Below are 20,792 nucleotides of genomic sequence, written 5' to 3'. Positions count from 1 at the left end.
GGTGGTGATGGCACTGGTGACTGGCATCACTCCACGACACCATTCCTTGTGGAAGGCTGTATTTACTGATAATGTGCTAGTAGAGAATATCTGTGCGAAAATTGAAGGGTTCTTCGAGATAAATGAGGAGTCGGTCACCGAGGGCGCAGCTACAGGGTCATGCGATAGGTCGTGATTCCATGGGCTCCCCCATGTCAAAAAGGATGACTTTAGAGGCCATCCTGGAGTCATCCGATGATCATCGAACTACATTAGAAGTCATTTCCACATCATCAGAAGTCATGAAGCTGTTAAAGTCATCAGCAAATGTCTCTGAATGGTGGGCGATGATTTGGGGATGAGCTTAGGATGACTTGCTGATTATGCCAGCATCATCCCTATTTTAGAAAACTCTTTGTTATTGATGATTTTAGGATGACTTGCCGATTACTTCAAGAGCATCACAATGTTTGTTCCTGATGATTTGGGGATGATTCTGGGATGACTTGCTGATGACTTCAAGAGCATCTCCATGAAACGTGTTTGTTTTTGATGATTTGGGGATGGCTTACTGATTACTTCAGAGCATCACAGAGTTTGTAGTATGATTTGCGGACTAATACTGTATGGCATTCAGCTTTTGCTTAGTTGCACTTGTGCTGAATGATTTGCGAATGCTTTGCTAAGCACACTTTTTTGGCATTCTTTTTAATTGCATGTAAAAAGCATGATATGGATATGATCATGTATAAAAGTGTTAAAGCATTCACCAGAAATCACACTTAAAAAGCATACATGCTACAGAAATCGTTTTCTTGCAGTAATAAGTGACTAACGCATATGTAGGGGAATGCACCGCTAAGTACAGCAGTGAAGGTCAGCAGGGAAAGCAGAAAATGAAAGGCAGGCAACGGAAAAAAGGAATCAGGGAAGGAAGCAGAGCAAAGGTAGCAAGTAGGCAAGGAGGGAATGGTAACGTAAATCAGAGGAAGGGCAGCCAGAAGGAAAGAGAAGTGAGGACACGCCAGTAGAAGGGATACACAAGCGTCTCACTTAGGGAGGTAAAGGATTGCAAAGCATCAGCGGGCTGCAGTTTCAGGATGTAAATACGAAGCGTGAGTGCCATCTTGGAATATACTAGACTGGTAAACGGTTGTTTCACGGCAAACGTGATGGAACACAGAGTGTATCCATTTCCATCGGTGCCACAGCGAATTCTGATGTGCTGTGACACCATTCCAATGATATCATAACTATATCCCCATTATTCAGGAAGACAGTCCTGTGTTTCTTTCCTTTCTCTGACTTGTCATCCAGTATTTGTCTATTATAAATTGAAGACTACAAGTCCAAGAATGCATTGAATGGAACAGGTCTGGACGAGTGCCTCCCAAAAGGTACAGTGTTTCCTGACATGTATGAAGATGGCGTGTTTAAAATTAAATAGGAAGTTAATTATTCAGCACCTGGTAAGAAATGTTATAGTGGTGAAAAATATTAATGGTGCCGGGGGCAGAGCGGCATTTGTTATGTGGAGAACTTCCTAACTGCTGTTACAAAATGCACACAGAGAAAGGGCCTGGAGTTTTTACATTTCTCCAGCATGGGGTCTGGCATGGATTCACATGCTCATGAATATTCCCCGTCGTCAGGCTGGGAATCCTCGGTAAAGAAAAAACCAGTATCAGTTTCGTTTCTGATCTGTCTTTCGTAGTAACAACCAATCACTGGTCTCTGCGTCATACTGACCACAGCCAATGACTGCCCTCTACCTAAGCACCGCCTCTGGCAGCCATCTTCAGATTTTTACCGCACGTTCATGTGTTGGGATCCTCGTGCTATTGCTCTCGAGCGTTAGTGCTATTTTTTCACGTTTTTTCTCAAAAACTTCGTTTTTTCGGTCAAAAGAGCCTCAAGCTCCACCGACTCTCCATCCGATCAACGGGGACCCGTGTCGGATTCGTCTGCGCCCCTCAAGGGTGAAGATTTCGTCGAGCTATGCTTTTGGAGGACTCCAGAAGTTTCTCAGGCCCGGTCATGGCCCAGGAGAAGGGAAGCTCGACGCCCGGAAAGCTGTTCAGGGTCTGCCCTGGATGCCAGCTGCAGAACGTCTTCAAGGAGGACGAACACTCTTTTTGTCTTTACTGCCTACATGAAGACAAGACGCACGTGGAGAAGGACTGTGCGTTTTGCGGCAACATGTCGGAGCGGACCATGAAGGACCGCCATCAACGTCTCGCCAACTGGCTGGAAGGGAAGAGCCCGTCCGGCGAGAAGAAGAGGAAGAAATCCGAGCGGTCTTCTAAGACCTTTGAGGACGCCCCGGCGACGGGGGTCACACATAAGGCCAAGCACCGCGAGTCCGCTGGCACCGGGAGCGCCGAACAGTCGGGCTCTACGGGCGCCAGGCTGGGCGCACCCTCCCCGGCACCATCAACCACGAGCCAACACTCTGGGTCGGGTAAGAGGAATGCCGAGCACCCGGCGAGGCTCCTAGAGAGGCCCCGGTCGAGCTCGAAGGCGGAGGGGGAGCGAGGCACTGTCCCCCCCCTCAAGGATAAGGCGGTGAGCGCACCTAAGGTGGTGAAGGCCTTAATCCATCCGGCCAAGCCCTCTATCGAGTCTGTCGCGGCGGCCCTGGCTCAGCCTGTGGAGGCTACGCCAGTGGGGGCGACCTCGGGGCTCAGAGTCTCCCTGCCACCTCGGAGGGAGTCCTCTTTTGTGCCCATCGATAGGACCCCCGTGAAATCCCCCGTGGGGAAGAAAAAGGGGGGGCAGGGCATCGTCGTAGATTCGGCCTCAACCTCGGAGGAGGAGCTGGTCGAAGTCTTAAGCCACGGCCTCGGCGTGGAAGAAGACCGGCCCGTCGGGATGGATCCCGACGCAGGTGACGACGACATCGTCGAGGGTACCGACGGGGCCCCTGATCGCCCGTCGGATTCCCCTCTGCCAGCGCCGCGAGACAGCTCGGCGGCCATTTTGTTGGCTATACAGTCCTTATGCTCAGAGATAAGGACGAGACTACCGTTGCCGACTGAACCTCTCCCGTCGGGGCACCCAGAACCGGGACCTTCTGGGGTTCCCCCTACCAAGAAGAAGGATCCACCCTCCTCCTCCTTTTCAGCCGTCGCGCCCCTTCCAGCCCTTCTCCCCGTCCACCCGAGGGGATGATACGGGGACTGACACGGCAGCGACGGGTACGGACGACGAGGTATACGACGAGGATGTACCGTCGTCGCCTCCCATCAGGGCTTCTCCGCCCGACGAGATTGGATCGTTCCACTCCATGATCGCCAGGGCATCCGAGCTTTTCCAACTCTGCCCTGAGGAGAAGAAGAAGGAAGGTTTCCTTTATCAGCGGCGCGAGGCCAAGAGGAAGACGGTCCTCGCGGTGCCTCTATTGGACGACATTTGGGATGAGGGCCTCACCCTCCTCAAGAACCCTTCCACGACGCCAGCTAGAAGAGACCGGTACGAGAAAAAGTACCGGGTCCCGGACACGGCCCCCCTGTGCCTCTGGGCGCAGCCTACCCCGGACTCCGTCGTCTCCGCGGCGGCCAGGAAAAAAGCGGGGGGGGGGTGCGGCCTCCACATCGACTTCCCCACCGGACGGCGAGGGAAAGAAATTGGACGCTATGGGACGCAGAGTCATCTCGTCTGCAGCGACGACGATTAAAGCTGCCAACGCCTTGGCTATCGTGGCCCGATACGACAGGGAGCTCTGGTACAAACTGGCTCCCCTGCTGGACTTCTTGCCAGACAAGAGGGCAGAGGCCCTGGAGATCCTGCAGGAAGGTGAGGTGGCTTCGGACCACGCCATTACCATTGCGACGGACATCGCCGACACTGGGTTCCGCCAGTTGGGCAACGGCGTTTGCCTTAGGCGGCGTGGATGGCTCAAGGCTACGGACTTCCGTCAAGACGTTCAGACCAGAGTCCTGGACATGCCCTTCGATGGGAACAACCTGTTTGGGAAAACAGTGGACGATTCCCTTCAGGCCATTAAAGCGGACACCGAGACGGCCCGGGCCCTTGGAGTTCTGCAACAACGACGGACGCCCTTTCGGAGCAGCGGAGGCAAGGGCGCCTCCAAAGGTTCCGGCGGCGGTTTCTCCTCCTACCGTCAAGCGGCCCGCTCGTCGTCTCAGGAGGCCTATAGAGGACGAGGCAAGTCTGGCGGACCCCGCCGTCGTCGCCAAGGACAAGGCGGCAAAGCCTTGTCGAAGCAGGATTGAACCGGCCGTGGGGTCGGGCCCCCACCGAAGCACCCCGGTGGGAGGCCGGCTGGCGAGCTTCGTCAGCGTGTTGGAGTCCATCTCCACCGACCGTTGGGTGCTGGACGCCTTGGCCCGGGGCCACGCGCTCGAGTTTCAAAGAAAGTGTCCGCCCGTCCCCCCCGTGGCCAGGAAAGAACTTCACGTCCCTCAACTTCTCCTGGAGGTAAAGGCGATGCTCAGGAAGGGCGCCATCGAACTCGTCCCAAAGAGGCTTCGGGGCTCCGGAGTTTACTCGAGATACTTCCTCGTGAAGAAGAAGACGGGGGGATGGCGCCCCATCCTGGACCTGCGACGTCTGAACAAGTTCATCAAGGCGCAAAAGTTCCGGATGGTCACCCTCCAGCACGTCCTGGGTCAGCTGGACGAAGGAGACTTCCTGTCGTCGTTGGATTTGGAGGATGCCTACTTCCATATTCCCATCCTGAAGGGGCACCGAAAATTCCTCAGGTTTGTGGTCCAAGGGCGTCATTACCAGTTCAAAGCCCTCCTCTTCGGACTACGGTCGGCACCCAGGGTGTTCACCAAGTGCCTCGCACCGGTGGCGGCGCAGCTGCGCCGCGAAGGGATCCACGTCTACCCCTACCTGGACGACTGGCTCATCCGAGCCAAGACAAGGGAGCTCGCCGTGGTTCACACGGCAAGGACCGTCCAACTTCTCACGGACCTGGGATTCTCCGTGAACTACGCCAAATCCCACCTGGTACCCGCGCAAGACGCTCTGTTTCTGGGAGCGAGGCTCAACACAGTGTCCCTTCTGGCCTCCCCGTCGGAGGAGAGGACCGGGACCATCCTGGGCAAGGTGCAGCGGATGTTGGTGGCCGACGCGGCCAAGGTGAGGTCCATCAAGTCCCTCCTCGGAATGATGTCTTCCTGCATCTACCTCATTCCCATGTGCAGGCTCCGGATGCGCCCGTTGCAGGAATTCCTGGACGCGCGCTGGATCCAAACGACGGGCAGCTTCGAGGAAAGGATCACACTCGGCGAGAGTTTCCGACGAGCGATCCGGTGGTGGGGCACCCGCGCGCATCTGACGGCGGGCATGGACTTCCAGACCCCAGCCCACCAGGAGACAGTGACCACGGATGCCTCCCTGGAAGGGTGGGGAGCGCACACCGAAAATCTGCACGCAAGAGGCCTTTGGCTCCCGACGGAGAAATCCTTACATATCAACGTCCTGGAGCTCCGTACAGTGTTTTGGGCCCTCAGGTCCTTCCTTCCGTCCCTCAAGCGCAAGATGGTGAGGATCTTCACCGACAACACCACCACCATGTTTTACATCAGGAAACGGGGCGGAACCAGGTCCCCAGCACTGTCCAAGGAGGCACAGGACCTGTGGCATTGGGCAGTCGCCCAAGGGATGTTTCTGGTGCCGTTTCATCTGGCAGTGATAAAAAACACCATCGCCGACTCACTCAGCAGGGAGCTGCGCTCGTGCCACGAGTGGGAACTACGGCAGGATCTAGTGGATCGCCTCTTCCGACGGTGGGGCACACCCCAGATCGACCTCTTCGCGACGGCGACGAACTCCAAGTGCCGGAGGTTCGCCAGCAGGTTTCCCCAGGTGAGGAGCATGGGCGATGCTTTCTCGTTCCCCTGGGAGGGCCTGTTCCTCTACGCGTTCCCTCCTTTGCCACTGCTAATCCGGCTCGTCAACCAGCTCAAGAGGTCACGGTGCAGGATGATCCTCGTCGCACCTGCGTGGCCGAGGCAGATATGGTTCCCGGACCTTCTGGACTTGTCAGCGTCCCCGCCGATCAAGCTGCCGGTGGATGCGGATCTGCTCTCCAGGGAAGGAGGCGCCATCCTCCACCACGACCCGAAATCGCTGAACTTGCAGGCCTGGCTCCTGCAGCGCTAGAGTTTGGAGGATACGACATACCGGCCGACTGCAGAGAGGTTCTTGCAAAGGCCAGGGCGTCCTCGACTCTTAAATGCTACGGACACAAATGGAAGAGGTTCTCTGTCTGGTGCCACGCACAGAAGATTAACCCTCTACGGATTACGGCTCCCCAAGTACTGCCGTACCTGCTGACGCTGGCCAAAGCTGGACTGGCACACGCGTCCATCAAGATTCATCTTGCTGCGATCTCCCGATACACCAGAACCACGGGGCGGACGTCCTTGTGGTCTCATCGTCTGGTGAAAGAGTTCATGAAGGGACTGTTCAGATCGTTCCTGCCGGTGAAGGCTCCGGCCCCGGCGTGGGAGCTCAACGTGGTGCTGACCAAGCTCATGGGACCTCCGTTCGAGCCTCTGCACTCGGCCCCGTTGAAGTTTCTGTCGTGGAAAACAGCGTTTCTTGTGGCCATCACCTCCGCACGACGGGTGGGAGAGATTCAGGCCCTTTCCTGCAAGGCCCCGTACTTGACTTTTCACGACACAAGGGTAGTGCTCAGGACGCACCCCTCCTTCATGCCCAAGGTACCCTCGGACTTCCACATCAACGAACCCTTGGTATTGCCTGTATTCTTCCCGTCGCCTTTGTCGCTGGCCGAAAGGACTTTGCACTCGCTGGATGTGGCTAGAGCGCTGAAGTTCTACGTGGACCGCACGAAGTGTTTTCGGAAGACGTCACAACTCTTTGTGAACTTTGGACCTGTCAATCAGGGGAAGGCTCTCTCGAAGGCTTCCATTTCCAAATGGCTCTCCGGCTGTATCATGTACTGTCATCGGTTGGCAAACCGACCGCTGCCTGGCCGTCCGAGAGCCCATTCCACCAGAGCGATCGCAGCTACCACGGCGTTCCTTTCTGGTGTGCCCCTGCTGGACATATGCAGGGCTGCTACGTGGAGGTCGACGCACACCTTCATGAAGTTCTACTGCGTCGATCGGGATTCCAGGGAGGAGTCCAGGGTCGGCCAAGCAGTGCTGCGCAACCTGTTCGCCTGAGGTGAGCCTGGTGGGGAGGTAAGATGCTTAATGTTGAGTTTGATGCAATGCTTAATGTTGAGCCTTTGCCACCTCCCGTGGTTGTGCATGTGTGTACTGCTATGTATTCTTTATTCATGAGCATGTGAATCCATGCCAGACCCCATGCTGGAGAAGGAACAAGTTACTTACCTGTAACTGTTGTTCTCCAGCATGGGTCTGGCATGGATTCACATGCGAACCCTCCCGCCTACCCCTCTGCGGCTCTTCACTTGGTCATACTGCCACTTCACGTGCTTCCAAATCTGAATATGGCTGCCAGAGGCGGTGCTTAGGTAGAGGGCAGCCATTGGCTGTGGTCAGTATGACGCAGAGACCAGTGATTGGTTGTTACTACGAAAGACAGATCAGAAACGAAACTGATACTGGTTTTTTCTTTACCGAGGATTCCCAGCCTGACGACGGGGAATATTCATGAGCATGTGAATCCATGCCAGACCCATGCTGGAGAACAACAGTTACAGGTAAGTAACTTGTTCCTTCTAAAAGACTCCCTCAAAGGTGAAAGAAATTGTAGAATGAGTGCAGCCGAGCAGCTTCTGCAAGGAAACTCTTCTGAATGTTGCATAGGCATCATTTCAATTAACTGAATAATGCAGGCAAACTTATTTTATATCATAAGTGAACCAAAATAAAAAAAAAACAACTACTGTTTTCAAAAAATACTCTCAATATTTAACCACTCAACTATGAATGCATACTTTCTCACCCCTCAATACAAACATGTATTAAACATTATTAAACACGTTATAAAAAAAAATATTATACATACATCATGCCACCACCACCAATCTCACCAAAGCAGCTCACTCGGGCAACCCAGACACCCTACCTCACCACAGCATCTGACTCCATTGCCCCAAGTAGCTACCCCAGTAAAATCAGATCTGCCTAACCTCCGGGTGCCCCGTCCCCCAGCCTCTGGGTTTTCAAGCTCTTCTCGAGGTCTCAAATGTATGCAGGTCTGCAGTAAATCGATCACCCAACCACATTTACCAACATCCCCCTGCATTGCTCCGCAGGACCCCCACCACCCAACTTGCCAACAGCAACTCCACCACCCAAGCCATTTGCCTCTCAAACTTTCAGAAGGCAGGTGAACACAGATGATTTTGTTTTGGACGGCTGAGAGCCCAGTGAATTATATGGACAGGTAAGAGGCTTGGTGAGTGATTTAACAATTTCTATGGTGGTTGACACCTCTGAAAACTTGTGAGTTTAGAGTTATGGCCAAACTCACCCACCACCATATCCACCAAAACACACCCACTACCCAACCTCATTTAAGAACAGCACCCTTTACCCCACTATCCAATCTCACCAAAGTGCCCCATCACTCAACCTTACACAAGCACCCTCACAACTCGACATAATCTAAGAGCACCATGCATCCAATTTCACACCCCACCATCACCTGTGCATGTCACTCCAGTTCCCAGACTTGCTGAGCACCCCAGCACCAGACCTAAGTGTGGCACCTCTGCCCAGAACTCCACCAACCAACATACCTTTTGCAGCCTGTCTGCATCTGGCGCATTGCTGCATGATTGCGCAGCGTTGATGGTTGTGGTTGCGCCCCCTGGAACATCATGGGACTGGGGCATCACTATCCAGCAGACCATATGGCAGAGCTAAGGCGTGCCATACAGAAGCACAAAACAATGCGGCATCCCAGAAAATAAAGGTTCTAGCTTCTCAACAAAGCTCCAGCTGTTGCTTGGTGTTGCTTGTTCCCTATTGTACCTGCTCTTGACTCCTAATTCGTCTGACCCCATCTGGCTCCTGAATTTCCTTTGGATTATCTATTGGATTGGTTGATTTCTGGTACTGAACTGCTGCATTGGATTTTGGACTGGCCTAGATTCCCTTTGGATTGTTGCTTGGTTTAGTTTGTCTTTTGGTATTGATCTGAACTGCTGCATTGGATTTTGGACTAGCCTGGATTTCCCCCGTGGTTCACCTGATATGCTGGTGACTTACTGGACCCACACACATCACCTCGGGTATTCCATTTGAGTGGTCCATTGAGACGGTTAAGAGATAGGTCTTTACATATTCTGTATAACCTGTGTCTTTGCCTTCTTTTTCAGTTTGTGGGGACCTTCCAGTTCCCCTCCATATCTTCCATTCTAACCGGTGACCCCTTTTGGTCATTTGTCAGAGGGGTTGCTTTATGTAGAGTAAGATTAAATCCCATCCACATGGGCCTGGCTCCAAAACCTGACAATCACCTCAGAGCATCTGCCTGTATTCCGGCTTCTTGACTGCCAGCGTCATGAGTGTCTAGTGAAGGTGTGATATAGAGCAGAGTCACGCGACGGGCAAACAAGTGAGACACAACATTAGAAAAAGAGGCCCTTCATGCTTCGTATCGAAACATGTCTGGTCAGCATTCTTCCAAAAAGAGATTGGGCAACAGTCTTGATAAATGGCATTGAAGGATCAGAGAGAATTAGAAAGAGAACGACCGGAAAAAGATGAAGATTGGGCACAGAACACAAGCATTGGCACAACCACGCAGTCTGGCTTTTTTTGTGCAAATTTAAGTGAGTAGGTGAATATGATTGAGTGGATGGAAGGATGAATGGGAGAACATGGTTGCATGAGAAGATGGATGAGTGAATTATTATGACTGTATGGATGGGTGAATTTGAATATGGTTGCATTGGTGAATGAATAAGTGAATATTCTTGGACATATTGATGGATCAGTCAGTGAATATGGTTGTAAATAATCCATGAATATGGTTGTGTGGGTGGAAGAATAATGGATAAATATTACTGAGCATTAATGCATTAGTATATGAACATGTTTGTATTGAGGGGTGAGAAAGTATGCATTCATAGTTGAGTGGTTAAATATTGAGTGTTTTTTGAAAACAGTAGTTGTTTTTTTTTATTTTGGTTCACTTATGATATAAAATAAGTTTGCCTGCATTATTCAGTTAATTGAAATGATGCCTATGCAACATTCAGAAGAGTTTCCTTGCAGAAGCTGCTCGGCTGCACTCATTCTACAATTTCTTTCACCTTTGAGGTAGTCTTTTAGAAATGTAAAAACTCCAGGCCCTTTCTCTGTGTGCATTTTGTAACAGCAGTTAGGAAGTTCTCCACATAACAAATGCCGCTCTGCCCCCGGCACCATTAATATTTTTCAACACTATAACATTTCTGTCTTCCTGAATAATGGGGATATAGTTATGATGTCATTGGAATGGTGTCACAGCGCATCAGAATTAGCTGTGGCACCGATGGAAATGGATACACTCTGTGTTCCATCACGTTTTCCCTGAAACAACCGTTTACCAGTCTAGTATATTCCAAGATGGCACTCACGCTTCGTATTTACATCCTGAAACTGCAGCCCGCTGATGCTTTGCAATCCTCTACATCCCTAAGTGAGACGCTTGTGTATCCCTTCTACTGGCGTGTCCTCACTTCTCTTTCCTTTTGGCTGCCCTTCCTCTGATTTACGTTACCATTCCCTCCTTGCCTACTTGCTACCTTTGCTCTGCTTCCTTCCCTGATTCCTTTTTTCCGTTGCCTGCCTTTCATTTTCTGCTTTCCCTGCTGACCTTCACTGCTGTACTTAGCGGTGCATTCCCCTACATATGCGTTAGTCACTCATTACTGCAAGAAAACGATTTCTGTAGCATGTATGGTTTTTAAGTGTGATTTCTGGTGAATGCTTTAACACTTTTATACATGATCATATCCATATCATGCTTTTTACATGCAATTAAAAAGAATGCCAAAAAAGTGTGCTTAGCAAAGCATTCGCAAATCATTCAGCACAAGTGCAACTAAGCAAAAGCTGAATGCCATACAGTATTAGTCCGCAAATCATCCTACAAACTCTGTGATGCTCTGAAGTAATCAGTAAGCCATCCCCAAATCATCAAAAACAAACGCGTTTCATGGAGATGCTCTTGAAGTCATCAGCAAGTCATCCCAGAATCATCCCCAAATCATCAGGAACAAACATTGTGATGCTCTTGAAGTAATCGGCAAGTCATCCTAAAATCATCAATAACAAAAAGAGTTTTCTAAAATAGGGATGATGCTGGCATAATCAGCAAGTCATCCTAAACTCATCCCCAAATCATCGCCCACCATTCGGAAACATTTGCTGATGACTTTAACAGCTTGATGACTTCTGATGATGTGGAAATGACTTCTAATGTAGTTTGATGATCATCGGATGACTCCAGGATGGCCTCTAAAGTCATCCTTTTTGACATGGGAGGGGTGGATGGGCCCCACATGAACTGCAATAGACGGGATGGCAGCACTTTTTCAAAAGCCTACGAGCCTCTGCGGGCAACCGCAAGGCACTGAACATGCCCAAGTAATACGCTCCTGGAGGCTGAAATTGCAGAACACATTGTGGATAGCGACTACATTGTAGCAGTGAGTGGAAAAGAAAGAAGATAAACGTTGATGTGGACAAATGTAATGAAAGGCAGCAAGACGTGAACTTGCACAGAATGGCAGAACTCAAGATACATTGTAACACACCATTACGCTTTGTATGCGAGATACGAGGAGCCGCGGTTGCAGATGTGGTAGTGTAACTGATCAGATAAAAGAGATAAGCGCCCGGTATGTAACCCACATGGAAGGTGCAAAGGGCATGAGATCAGTTTGGAGAGGGAGAAGATCACGAGCTGCAGGCTAACACAGTGCACTGGAAGGCTCTCACCGCTGCCTGAACGTGGAATCAGCTGGATCACGGCATACAAACTTTTGATTTTGGGAGGGTTCCAGTGCGGACTGACCCAGTAACAGTAATTGGAATGAGAGCTGTAGATGCGCACTGAACAGCTTCCACTACGGCTTGATCGTGGCAATCAGCTAGAACATTGTGTATATACCTTTCAGGGCGAAAGGGCTCCAGCACAGGCCGACTCAGGAAAAGTGAACGGAACGAACAGAGTTTAGGTGGCTATATACCGCATTGAACTCACTATGGATGTGCCCAAGAGTAAGAAAGGGGCCTAAAGTGCCATGGAGCACAGCGAATTGTGGTCTCCTTAAGGTCCGACCTAAACAGCATTGCACGAGTGAGGGGCAGGGTAACAAGCAGACAAAGCACGGATGCCAACATGATGGAAGAGCAGTCAATTTGGCGATGATGCAGACGGACATATAAGGGACTGCAATCAGTAGGTGCTATAAACTGCATCGGAGGAAACAACAACTGCAGGAATAGTTTAACACACGGCTGAGGTGCTGGTGCCTGTGGTCGTGCAGCAGGGGCTCTGGACATACCCACAGGAACTTCGGCACTTGGGAGTAGGCCTGCAGCACCCAGACGGCAAGATGAGACTGTGTATGTGTCGTTGGGTGTTGCGAGCGGATCAGAGAGTACAGTGGCCCTAGCGCAGACACGTGGGACCTGGCGGGGAGTGCAGTAGCATGTGCAGTCGATAGGAACAAGCTTCCCTGGAAGAACTGTTAACCCTGAACCTGCGAGGACACACCTTTTGGATCCGATGTAGTGTAATATAGGTGGAGAAATCAATTGGGAGCACGGTGCACAGAGTGAGAGCACCCCACTGCATGTTTGGGGACTGGTCACAGACACTGCGACAGGACCAGCAGGGGGCCCAGACTGAGTGAGAAAATGGGCGAGTGTGTACGGAGTGCGGGCCAGGAGGGCAGGTACTGAATACCAGTGGAAACCTAGTGAAGCTCATCGAAGACCCCTGCCAAGTGTCGGAAAAAGTGTGGAGGTCAAGGCTTAGAAGCGGCACCAAGTGAGGCTACAGTGTGTGTTAGAGGAAGGTCTCCAACTTCCGGTTGATAATGTTTAAGCTACAAGGAGCTAACGGTGTGATCTGGTGACTATCAGTGTCAGCTGTGAGACATAAGTCATGTAACAGCTATAAGGTGCACCAGCTGAAAAGATGGACGCAGTGAACTTGCCGACCTAGGCAGAAGACCTGGTGGAAGGCGGGAGTGATAAATGAGTCTACTGCTTAAGCTGATGTGTACTTATTTTATGGACCTATTTGCCCGTCTTAGTAATTAATAGCATGCAGGAACCACCAGAGCGGCGCCTGATAGTCGAGGTCGGAAGGAATCACACTATAACCCACATCAGTTTAGGTCAGGATACTAGCAGTTATGTATCCTCCTACTGTGCTCTGAATAACAGCACTAGAGACTGGGATTGGGAGCGAGACACAGGGACGCCTGAGCTTCGGATTTGGAGATGGACAATGGTTGGGGAGGGGGAGAGTTGGGGCAGTTAAAGGCATGGTCTAGTAAAATGTTTTATTGTCCCTACGGGTCGGCCATGTTTTTTTAAGCCTAAGTGGCTCGATTTTAGAAAACTTTCCTATGGATCTTACCCGAGTTTCCGTCCATTAAACGCATGCGAAAACGAGCACCAGGGAGCCGGCATTTTCTGATAATCCTATCTTTTCCCCGATCGCCCTGGCTGGCCTGCTTTTGCGGCACTAAATCAATTCCCCCGCCCCTGAGCCTGACATTATCAAAACATTTATATTCCCTGCCTCTCTCCGTGACGTTACTTTGCTGCATATGCAAACTCGCCCAGTCGTCTTCTGCGCGACTCCACACAGAACCCGGAAACCAACACAGATCAACTCGCAACACAGCGCGCCACAATTCGGAATATGAAACTGTACTTTACCAAATGTACCATGTTGCTGTTTCATTTTAAAGTACATTTATTTGACATTAAATGTTTAGAGAATATTCAGCAATTGCCATATGAACTCCGAAAGCCATTTATTTTCTTTTATCTGTATCCGCAATAACTGTTCCGTTTCATCTTGAGTCACGCGCTGTTCCTTTATGGTACACAGGGTGTTCATTTTCGTAAAAAGAGTCACTTTGGAAGCACGGTGAACCGCAAGCCTGTTCCATCAACTAGGCACTAGTCCAGCCTAAAGGTTAATATGTTGTTTCTAGCCACTAGTACAGCGTTTTGGCGATCGTCCCATAATATGGTGATCGTGCTCCAGTTGTTGACACGAAGCTGCAGGTGTCTGCTGAAGAATCCATCCGCCGGTATCTCAAACAGATGGCAGTGGCAGAATGGGATCAAATACCTGTTATGAAAACAAAAAAATTATAATTGTTCTCGCTAGCCGAACTTCATTAATATTACTCATTTTATTTATTACGGCCGATCAGAAACTATTTGCTTGCAAGGATAGTTCAATGGAGTATGTTCCTCTCTAAAATCAATGCGAAAAGTAACAAGATAAATCGAGGCCAACACACAATGATAAGCGACAGTTAGTCTACATGCGTGAGGAATGATATGATATATGATATGGCATTTGTAACGCGCCTATACTCAAGTGTTTCTAGGCGTGACGAGGCAGGTGGGGAACAAGGGCAGACAGACGACGCTCCTACTAGGCCAGGTGTCTTTCTGATCGCGCATGGGGAAGGGCTGTACATGGTTAGTTGAACACAAATTAAATAATAGGGCCAGCTGGTGGCAAGTGCAAGGTAAATGCTGGGAGAAGGGGCTGAAGGATACAGAGACAGTCCCGTAGTGCAGGTAGGCAGTGCAGGGAAAAGTGGCTGGGCCAAGGACCGAGATCGGTGAGACCAGTGGACCTGCATGCCCATGTGCCCACTACAAACACGTTTTACTTGCTTTTCCTAGCTCTTCATTCATTTATTCATGCATCCATTTATTAAATCTTCATTCCGGTATAAAGCGTGTAAAGATTTACTTACATTATATTTGAAATTTCCATTGTGTCTCTTCGTAATGCAGTCTGTAAAACGGACCGTGCTCTTGACAACGATTTTTCGTATACTGAACTAAAATGAAACTCGGTCTAGTTTCTGAATTTTCTGCCTTATCGTCTCTTACGTTATTGCACACTCCCTTCAAATGTAGTTCTTTCGGCATGGTCCCTGTCTCAAGGTCAAAAAACAATAGACCCTTATACTTCCAGTGCGACTTGTGGGCCTCATCTGGGCGCGGTCCTTCGCATTCTTTATTTGCAACATCACGTAGTATAGGCATCTGTGAGAACTTGAAGTTTAGAATCCGTCTATGTAGTGCGCCTCAATGTGCAAATGCGAACTGGCTTCTCTCCCAAATGCCACAGCCCGCTTGGCTGGCGCGTTCTAAGTGCCCCAATTTTGTCCCTGTTGTCTGCGAGCTTTGCAGCCCAAATGGAGACATTTAATTTTTGGCGGAAGGTCAGGGAAAGTATAAAGTATCACAGGAGTTGAGTTAAAAGTGAGATTTATTGTTTGTTTGTTTTATTATTTGCAATACGCAAGCCTCCCCTCCGTTAACAGTGCGCAGCATTTACATTTACATGAGATGAGACATGAGAAAAATATATACATACACATATGCGAAGTGAATAGAGAGAATTCAAAGATGACACCCAGCTTTTTCGCCACCCATGATGGTGAAGGTAGGGGTTAGGTTTACAGGTACACTGTACAATAACATTTATTTACAAAGACAATCTTATTGCAATTATTTTAACCAGGATTTGTACTTCACAATCAGCTGTGCTTCGGGTGGGCATGGCACAGTCGCAATGTTCGGTGGCAATGGATCACTGCTCTGCACAGAAACGTCCAAAATTCCCTATCTGTGCTTCTCTAACACAGCAACAATAAGGCCTTTCACAAAGTCGAACTGCATTTCATCATAGACTGGCTTAATCACCCATTGCTTACTTCGTTTTGAAAACACCTTAGTGTAGCGAGGCATCCTTACTTTACCCCTAGTCCTAGATTGTTCACGTCCGACATTGCTGTTATGGGCCAAGACCGCTAGTAGAGTGCAATGTTTCATGCCCCGAAACCTAAAATGCAAGCGCTTTGGCCTGTACTTTAGGCACATATTGTGGAACACCTCCAAATCTCCTGTGTGACAGAATTCTGTCAGTCCTCTCAAATCTCTTGATAGTTTTGTCGAAAACAATCTTCTCAATGGCTTTGTGTGTCGGTGAAGATGGAATCAACCACTTCTTCTTCCGTGCCTCCTCTGGGGACAAAGGGCCATGTTCACATTGTTGGAAATGTTCATTTGCTGTCCAGCGGTGAACGTTGGTACAGTGGTGCATCAGTGACCGCCATTTTTCAAGTAGTATTTCCACTGACCCCTCAAGTTTTTGAGCTCCACCAAAGATGGTTGGTGATAGAATGTGACCACTGCAAAATACTTTCAAAACCTTTTTTTTCCCCTGCAGCCGAGATTTTCTTATTGATTGATTTAGCAAGATGCCATATGTCAAATTGATGTTTAATATGTAGGAACTGCTCTCTCATTGTCTTGGCAATTGAAACATGTCTATCCGTGACTATGAGGTCGATGTGCATTCCCTTTGATTGTAGATATTTCACTGATTTTATAAATCCTAGTTTCTCCATGGCCACTGATGATGTACATTGTGTTACCTGCACGACCACCGAACTCACAATTATCTTACTATCCATGTCCTGAAAGTGGTAGGTGCAGTACTTGGCAGAAAATCCAGGGCTGTCGCACTGTCATCGCCGGCTAGCCTGAATCATTTGCCTTCGAATGTACTTGCTAGAGACAATTGTTTTCCAAGCATCACTAATGGCCGGAAACAGATAATCACGTTGGTATATGTAGTACAGCGCTTTAGAAATGAAATGAAGTCCCACAAACTGAAAGAAAGCCTACTGGAGCCACTAAAAAGTGATGCAGCTGCACACAGGAGATTGCCTGCTGGCAGTTTCCCCAGCATTGGTTGTGCAGACCATGAGAACCTATGATTTAATCTACAGGCGGCATTTATTTTGACGTTACTGCCTTTTATTTGACGAGTCACATTTATCAATGGCTTCCCACATACTTTCCCTCTAATGGAATGCACACATTTCAGCTTACTTATATTTTCCATCAAACAACTGTCGAATACAATGTATTTGCTCTCTTTCATTTGACTGTCATCCTGCGTCAACGTTGTTTCGGCCTGTGACGTTGTGGAGATTTCAACACATTGGAAAGTAATATCGCTGATATCAAGTTCTGATGCGTCTATGGATGCTGCGGCTGGTTCATTCTCTGTCATTTCAACATCTATTACTTCAACATTGATGGGAGAACACAACAATGTTGACAGGTTTTTTGGTGGCAAATTTTTGGCGGGTGTAGATTGTGTAAATTGATCTGCAACTACTTCAGAGCTATCTTCAATACATTCAATAACATCTTCTTGTGGTGGTGCGGTTGCACTGTAGCTGTGGTCCAATGCAACTTTGCTGTAGTCTCCAAACACAGTTAATTCATGTTCTGGCCATTGGACATGAGCATCTCGAGCCTGAACACGCCTCGCCTCAATTAATAGTTCCTCCATAGTGTAAACGGTCTGGCAAGCCACATCTCTTTCGCTTCACTGTCTGTGTGTTTATAGTTCTGACACCTACGGGTAACTGGAGGAGAGATTGGAAAAGGGATGTTCAGTTTAAACACAAGATGGAGTGTAGTAGAATTGACTTGAAAAAAACATAAAATAGTCCCCAGCACAAACATTTTTTTAAAGTTATGAACTGTTTGTAACTAACCTTTTTTTGTTTTTTTTTCTTTGCAACTTTTTTGACTCGACCTTCAACATCTGCACGCTGTAGCTCCGATTTGTTTCCCCATCTCCTCCCTTCCTCTTGCGCTGCAACGACTATATTTTCTGTATCCGCATAGACAGCACGGAATGAGGCTCCATCGTCTCCCTGAAACATAGTAGTTTCATTACTATGTATCAAAATATTGTTAGCATAAAACACACGTGAGGACGAACACACAGGTACATCTCAATAGCCAAACACGATTTAAACATTGTGTGCAACAATCAAACGACAAGTATTCGACCAGTGATGAACTATTTCGATGGAACTGTCAGTATCCATACCTCTGGCTCTGCATGGACTGCCATGAATGGTTGTATTGGAGAGGAGGCATCCGCATCTCCCTGAAACACAGTACTTGCATTAGTATGCTTTTCAATATTGGAAACACAACACACACTTGGGGTCGACGGCAGAGGTACATATAAAGAGATAACCACAAATGATGCATTGTGCAAAAGAATCAAGAAAAATCCAAATATGATCACATTTCATCGACTTATTTCAACAATTCCTTTACATCTGCGTCATCTAAATGAGATGTTGTGATTGTGGTGGAAGCTCCGTCGTCTCCCTGAAACACAGTTCTTGGATTAGTATGGTTTTCAATATTGGAAACATAACACAGACTTGGGGTCGAACGCACAGGTACATATAAAGAGATAACCGCAAATGATGCATTGTCCAAAAGAATCAAGGAAAATCTAAATATGATCACATTTCATCGACTTATTTACATCTGCATCATCTAAATTGGATGTTGTGATTGTAGTGGAAGCTTCGTCGTCTCCCTGAAACACAGCACTTGCGTTAATAGGGAAGAAAGTATAGCAAATGGAATCACGTTATATGATCACGCATGATGGAGCTGTCATTATCCATACCTCGTGCTGCTGAAGAATATCTATGGATGTTGCAAATGTAGTGCGCATTTCCGAAAGCTGTTGCGCCGATTCTGATACGCATGGTCCCGCTTCCACTTCCCCTGGAATTACTTGAATGTCAGGCTCTGCATCAAGTGCAGGGGTTGACGCTCCATCAACTGCCTGAAACATAGTACTTGCATTAGTGAGGATTACAATAGTGAAAACATAACACACACCTGGGGTCGACAGCACAGGTACATATCATCGGCTAACCACGAATGAAACATTGTGTAGAACAATCAAACGACAAGAATTCCAGCTCTGATGATGACGCTCGATGGAGCTGTCAGTATCCATACCTCCAGCTGTTGAACATCTAGAAATGTTGATGTGGCGGACGCTTCAGCATCTCCCTGAAAGACAGTACTTGCATTAGTATGGATAACACTAATTATAACTGAAAACAAACACCAGTGGACGATAACTAAGGTGTATATCAATTGGAAAGCCCTAACCAAACATTCGGTAAAATGATTACACGATAAAATAAAAATATTACTTGACATGCATAAAACAGGTCTGTAGCGGATTAGCCTAGTAAGATTACCTGATACGCGCTAGAAGTGGTTGATAACTGCGACCACGTCAAGGATGTAGAATGTTCTTGCTTCAGATTCAAGGGATAGTCAAGAAGTTGTAAAGGTCAATTAATGATTGATAATGAAATGCCAATATTAAAAATAGCCATGTAAGGCGACAGAATACTTGTAAAATGCTCAATACAGCACAGTTCCCTGTTCCCATATATATATACATTGCGTTTGTGGGTTATGAAATCGAAAAAGAATATATTGGCAAATGTCATTATTCAAAAAACTATACACTCATATCAATAGCGAAATTATTACAAGAGATAGAACACCTACAATATCAATTAATCCGTTCGGATACCTACACACTACCGCAAGGCCTAAAGCTAAATCTGGACACTTGACTCACCGGTGGCGGAATGTGGACGAATAGAGTGGGAATAGCGTTTTCGAGCAATTTCCGTGTCGTTCGCCGTTTATTCTTCTTTGTTACCCAAGATGTTGTGTACATGTCCAAGGAAAAGTGCTGGCTGCAGATGCGGTATCGATCACCTCTCTTGTCCTGTAAGACTTGTTGGACTCTACTTTCCAGCTCATCCAGTGGATATCCGCAATGTCTGACCCATTCTCTTATTCGATCAACAGTTTTCGGGAATACATGCATTGTAGTGCCTTCAGATTTAGCATGGGTCTTCGAAGGGCAACCGCTAATCGAACAGGCAGGCATTGTTGATAAATCTGAAAAGTAAATATCGACATTATTATACAATCTTCAAGAATAAAGATTTGATACAAAAGTAAATGAATCATACAATGATCAATGCAAGGTTTGTTTTGGTCGCAGGAACTATACCAGTTCATTATGTGCTGCTTAGTATTTGCATAAGTTGCAGAAATGTATAAATGATGTGACTAAAAACTGAACATGTGACTCATCCCCTGGATGTTCTGTATTGCACGAGAAGGAAACATGCTTACATTATAGACTGGACCCCCAAAGGGTGCAATTCGATGACAATAGACACAGATGAAAATAAATAGATCTATAGATAGCATAGTAATGGAAACTCAAGTCAATAGCAATGAGACCATTGAACCTAGCACTATTGTGTACTCAACTCGCAAATAGATAGAAATTTAAAAATCTGCGAAATATGACTAGGATACATGGCCTTACCTTGACCAACAAACAGTTGGATTCAGCAAGCAGAGCAGTATGTTGCAGGAGAATAGGTGGGTGGCCACAGGTAGCACACTTATGGGTTTGCTCTAAGCGGTCACATAAGTTCACGGATAGCACGACGAGCAGATTAGCGTAGATCTCAGTGGTTGCCAGGTAACACGTTCAGGAGTTGACTTGCAAAGCACAAAGATGTTCTCATGAGACATATCAAGTGGTTTATAAAGTATTAGAAACAGGGGTGTGTTTGTGAATGAATGGTGTATGTATGTCGTGGTCTTAGTGGGGCGGCCTGCTTCAAGGGGAGGCCTGGCTGGAGACACGGGGTCTGAGGAGGCCATGTGACCGATGGCCCCTTGGCG

General features: G+C 48.0%; 1 protein-coding gene across 1 annotated transcript in view; it reads left to right on the top strand.

Moving 5' to 3' along the window:
- CEP78 (centrosomal protein 78) overlaps window positions 1–20,792 on the top strand; it is a 1,593,497-nt gene that overhangs the window by 424,731 nt on the left and 1,147,974 nt on the right. The window lies entirely within an intron of this gene.

This window comes from Ambystoma mexicanum, chromosome 6p (genome assembly GCF_040938575.1).
Source record: "Ambystoma mexicanum isolate Mex_15411 chromosome 6p, UKY_AmexF1_1, whole genome shotgun sequence".
Lineage (NCBI taxonomy): Eukaryota > Metazoa > Chordata > Amphibia > Caudata > Ambystomatidae > Ambystoma > Ambystoma mexicanum.
Note: the sequence above shows the minus strand (reverse complement) of the source record. Positions and strands in the feature narration are given on the sequence as shown.